The following is a 5,677-nucleotide window of genomic DNA, read 5'->3' on the forward strand; positions in this document are numbered from 1 at the left end:
TCCGACGCTCAAGTTAGTAGAAGTATGAGATAAGTATAATATTACTCAGAGTGAATAGCGTCTCTTTTACATAGTTAGGGTTCAGTATTTATAGAGTGTAATCTTCTATAAAGAGATTGAGATATTTACCTTATTTTTCGGTAACTATCTTAGTTTGTTTCTGAGTGGGTTATTATCAGCGAGATTCTTTCTAAATTGAAGATAAGTCATGTTTATTATTATATTTGAATTCCAATTTATAGACATAGTTGGACCGAGTTATAACTACCGGATCAGTTAGCAATAATCCTTGTAACTAATTGTATCTCACATTTTTTTATTTTTCAATTTTCTCTGAAGAAACTGTTTATATTTTCTCTGCTTTAATTTTTCTCTCAATTCCATCACCTTCTTTACCTCTCTCACCAAGTTTTGATACCTTTTACTAATATTAGGACTGAATTGTTTGAGGAAGAAAAAATCTAAAAACTAGTTTAGAAAATTAAAATTGATTAGTTACCAAAATATTATATTAAAATTTTTTTAAGAATTAATATGGAAAAACTACCATTTGTACCCATGAATTTTGTGAACACTGACAAAAGTACCCATCAAATAAGAAAACTAACGTTGTATCCATGAAAGATGAGTTCTGTGTGACAATAGTATCTAAACCGTGATTTTTTGTTGACTTTTTAATAAAATTCCCAAATTACCCCTTCTATCTTCTTCCCCAAATTTCAAATTTCACAACCCCCATCCTTCGTCTTCCTCCTCTGCTGCTGCCAGCCACCAGGCATGAAGAATATAAAATTAATTTCCTTTCATTTAATTCTTCAGCTATCACACAATTCCCAATCATCCTCCTTCCAAAGATCCCATTTTTCGAAGCATTAAAATTCATGAGATTTCAAAGACAACACAAACTTGGAAACCCGGAGGACAGAACACAAAACAGATTGAACTTCATCAAAACTTGAATAAACAAGAATAGATATTAAAGCTGTCAAACACACCAGAAGATAAGAGAATAACACAATAAAGAACCACCTTTAACAAACCACCACCCCCAGAAAATCTTCTCAATCCAAAGCAACATCACCTTTCCGCTGACTCCAAATCTAAAAAGATAAAATTGATAGCTAAGACACAAAGAGAAAAAGGGAGAAACAACACATACGATCGGCCCTGAATAAAGCTGCATGTGTACTGATTGAGAACGATGATAGTACCTCTCTGCAACTTGCCAGAATGGATCAAATCGTTCTTTTGCATAGCGAGCATGCTTTGCTGGTAATGGGAGCCATCAGAGAGAATCAAACGGAATCTCTCGGTATTGTTCTATTGCGACTACACAAGTTTGAAGTCCATTACTTGCAAAATCGGCTTCAGATCCTCAGTCGAACTGGAATTCTCGCACATCTTCGTAATTGCCGATTTGGTGAGTTTCACCTCCATTTTTGGGAACCCTAGCAAGAAATTGAAACCGCGTTTAGTGATGTAAAACGAAACGCCGAAGTTTGGTTAGAGTGCGTTGAAGCATTTTGGAGGGAGAGAGAGAGAGAGAGAGAGAGAGAGAGAGAGAGAGAGAGAGAGAGAGAGAGAGAGAGAGAGAGAGAGAGAGAGAGAGAGAGAGAGAGTTTGGGGAAGAAGATAGAAGGGGTAATTTGGAAATTTTATTAAAAAGTTAACGAAAAAATACTGTTTGAGTACTATTGTCATACGGAACTCATCTTTTATGGGTACAACATTAGTTTTCTTGTTTGATGGGTACTTTTGTCAATATTCACAAAATTCATGGGTACAAATGGTAGTTTTTCCAATTAATATAAAGTATTACTCTAATCTAACATTTTGAAGGAAACGTATAGGGAGGGAAAAAAAAAAGGAAAATGATACATACATCCAAAATACAAGATCAAGTGGACGATTTGAAACAACTTTGTTATTTGGATAATCATCATCAAAAGGTTGTTCTACATTTTGTTTCTTTCGTAAAATTATGCTGTGAAGTCTACTTATTAATATATTCCACCACAATTTTATTCTTCTTCCTATTATTGAAAACATTACAATTTTTTCATAAGCTACCAATGCAATAACATTTGACTATCAACTTGCACAAATAAATAATTATCTACATACTGTCTAATATACATAACCAAAATGATTATACAAATATCATTTTTCGTATTTGGATTTGAAACGTGTAAGTTTATACATGATCGTTTGGCGCTCCGAAGCAGGAAGTGCGTCCAATTGTATTCAACTTGACGGATAATATTAAAAATAATACTCGAGTCTAATATGAAATATCAGAGCAATATTAATGCAGTAAAAATCTTATATTTGATAAATTGACTTTTGACACCAAACAAGATTTTGAATATCAACTTTTGTTTTAGTTTTCGATATTTTAGAAAATTCGATCTATAACTTTTAGCAAGGAAAATAGTGAAATAAAGAAAATAAATGATAAATTTGGATGCTCTAATATGGTGTCCAATAGAATACAATAAACTTTTCTCAAAATAAAATATTCAGTAGAATTTAATTTTGATACGTTGTCAATGTAAAGCAGTTTTACATGTGTATTCAATTACGTAACGCTATATTAGTAAAAAATAACTACTTTTTTTATTAATCGTATAAATGGTCATTCAAAAAAACAGATGTAATTGCACGACAATATAAAACGCTTTATACTGTCAGTGAATCAAAATTAAACTCTATCTATAAAAAAGTATTAAAAAAAAAAAAGAAAATCAATATTGGGGGGCAATGTGATATGTTACATTCAATTGGGCCTAGGAAGAGGCCCTACCCACATGCAGCATGGAGGTCAGTGTTTTAGCCTTTAATTGAGGGGAGCCAAGAACCCCACCATTGGCCCCAATTATTGAAACCGCACTATGTTCTTCATTCATAAAAAAAAAAAAAAAAAAAAAAAAATCAGAGTATCAATCAGTACCGTACCCCTCTTAATTGAATGCCTTAGCTTCACCTCAAAAAAAAAAAAAAAAAAAAAAAAAACCACACACACACAAATAATTAAAATTATGAAACCTAACACAAGTGATAGTTATCAGAAAACGTTATGCTTTGTATTGGATCCTTTAATTTTGGGATCATGTATGTAACAATTTTTTGAGTTTCTTATTCTCTGAAAGTGAACTTCTGTAAATATATTAATAAATATTCGGTAATTTAGTACAAATAAAATTGAAGACTGAGTTGATTGATACAAGTAGCACGATATGGGCCACAAATTGAATAGAATTCTTTAAACAGTGGCTCTAAAATATCTCCCTAATGGTTTAATTAATGTTGTAATATATAGTTAACTAACAAGTAACACGTACAATGAAATCCTAACAACCCAAGATATTTCATTTTCGTATACTTGAGTGCTATGCCTATATATATAGGTTCATTCCTTCCCAAATTTTTCCATCAAACAATTAACTACATACATTCTCATTGTGTGTGAGTGAGAGAGAGAGAGAGAGAGAAGAGAGATACATAAATAATTAAGATGGATTATGCAATGATTCGTTCTTCTAACTCCAAGTGTGTTGTGACAATCCTTCTGGTAATTGTTTTAACCGTCACAAATTTTGGTGAAGCAAAAGGGAGAGAATTCCGACAATCAAACACAGTATTCATTAGAAGCTCATGTAGCTCCACAACATACCCAAAACTATGCTACACTTCGCTGGTGAAGCATGCGGCATTCATTCAAACAAACCCCGTTCTTCTAACGGGGACAGCCCTCAATGTCACTCTTTCCTCGGCCAAATCGACCTCGGCCGCCATGTCCACGATGGCGAGGAGCGGCAGCCTGAGGGGGAGAGACGCGGCGGCTATGCAGGACTGCATGGAGGTTTTGGCTGATTCCGTGGAGGAGCTCACAAAATCGATTGGAGAAATGAGTCATTTGAGGACAAGTAATTTTGAAGGAACCATGAGTGATGTTCAAACTTGGGTCAGCGCTGCTTTGACCGATGATACCACCTGCACTGATGGCTTCCAACAGACCCCTAGTTCTGTCGCCGGAGATGTTAAGACCGCCGTCCGTGGCCGCATCATCGAGGTGGCGCAACTCACTAGTAATGCCTTGGCTTTGATTAATCAGCTCGCTAATGGCCATCCTTAAGTATACATAGTTTGTGGAAATTAATTATTAAAAGGTGACTATTCACATGGTTAAGATATTGTCACGTATTATGTTAAAAAGTTTAGTTAAATCTCAAACTACCTAATGTTTCTTGTATCTTCGTGTAAGTATTAAAATGATGAAGTGAGATGCTGATCTTCAAGGTTAGCATCATCATGTTGGTTTTGCAGTGTAAGTGTGTGAACTATTAATTAATATAATTTATTGTATATATATATATATATAGTGTTCATGCAATCATGCTTAATTATAAGTTAAGGCTTGAGCAAACGAGTGAATTATATAATGTTATACCTTGTATGTATTGTATAATGCATGTGGTCATCATGTGGAATGAAGTTTATTTGATTTCCTTATTTGAGATAAGTATGCATAATTTAAGTGAAGGTGCTCATCAAGAGCTAGATAAAAATAAAAAATAAAAAATAATATTTAAGCTTGATGTCTTGTCTTAATAACAGAGAGGGGGAAAAAGTACAGGAAAGTGATATTTGATATGGAATCTTATTGATTCACCAACGTAAGGTGTATATATACAGTGACATGGTGTGATGTTTTCTTACCTTATGATTGTGCTCTCTTCCATAGCATTTTATTTTAATATTTGATAATTAATAAAAAAGAGAACTAATTCTATATGCAACCAATTTATTAATATAGCAGCACTTTTTAAAAAAAATTATTTTATAATTTTAAAAAGTCAAAGTTTAGGAGGTCAATATTTTTATTAAAATTTGGTTTAAAAAAATGAGTAATTTTACACTATTAGATATAATTTACACCATTAAAAATACTAATAATAACAAATTAATTACTATAAATCACAAAATTTGTTGACCCTAAAACTATTCTTTTTCCTTCTTCTTCTTTTTCTTTTTAGGTTTTTTATGATTCTTTTTAATAATTTTAAATATTTTTTTCTAGATTTAGATGTGTCTTTTTTATAGGTTTTAGATGTTTTTTGTTTTATATATATATTTTAGATATTTTTTTAGGGTTTGAATAATATTTTTTAATTTTAAATATTTCTTCCGATGTTTCTTTTTTTTTTATATTTTGAATGTTTTTTTTCTAGTAATTTTTTATGTCTCAATTTATTAGATTTTGAATTTTTTAAAATGATTTTAAATATATCTTTTTTATTAGATTTCAAATGTTTCTTTTGTTAAATTTCGAACCTTCTTTAATTTTTTTAATAATTTTGAATTTTTTATTTTGTTTGGATTTAGATTCATTTAATATTTTAAATATTTTTTTATTAAATTTTAGATTTTTTTATTTCAGATGTTCTTTTTTTAATAATTTTAAATATTTTTTTGTGATTTTTTAGACATTTCTTTTAAACAGCAATGTAAAAAGAGGGGTGAGAGAGGATGACAATAGATGGCAAGATACCTGCAAACGCGATGACGACGACGATAGATACATTCTTAACAAAAATATCTGAAATTTCTAAAATTTAAATAGAGGAATGCTCGGAAGTCAGTAATTTTTTTGATTTGTAGCCATCAAGTAGCCATC

General features: G+C 31.4%; 1 pseudogene; it reads left to right on the top strand.

Moving 5' to 3' along the window:
• The first annotated feature begins 3,418 nt into the window (after positions 1 to 3,418).
• LOC148569895 (21 kDa protein pseudogene) lies at positions 3,419 to 4,393 on the top strand (annotated as a pseudogene).
• Positions 4,394 to 5,677: the final 1,284 nt, after the last annotated feature.

Source organism: Arachis ipaensis, chromosome B3, assembly GCF_059453495.1.
Source record: "Arachis ipaensis isolate K30076 ecotype BB chromosome B3, ASM5945349v1, whole genome shotgun sequence".
Taxonomy (NCBI): domain Eukaryota; kingdom Viridiplantae; phylum Streptophyta; class Magnoliopsida; order Fabales; family Fabaceae; genus Arachis; species Arachis ipaensis.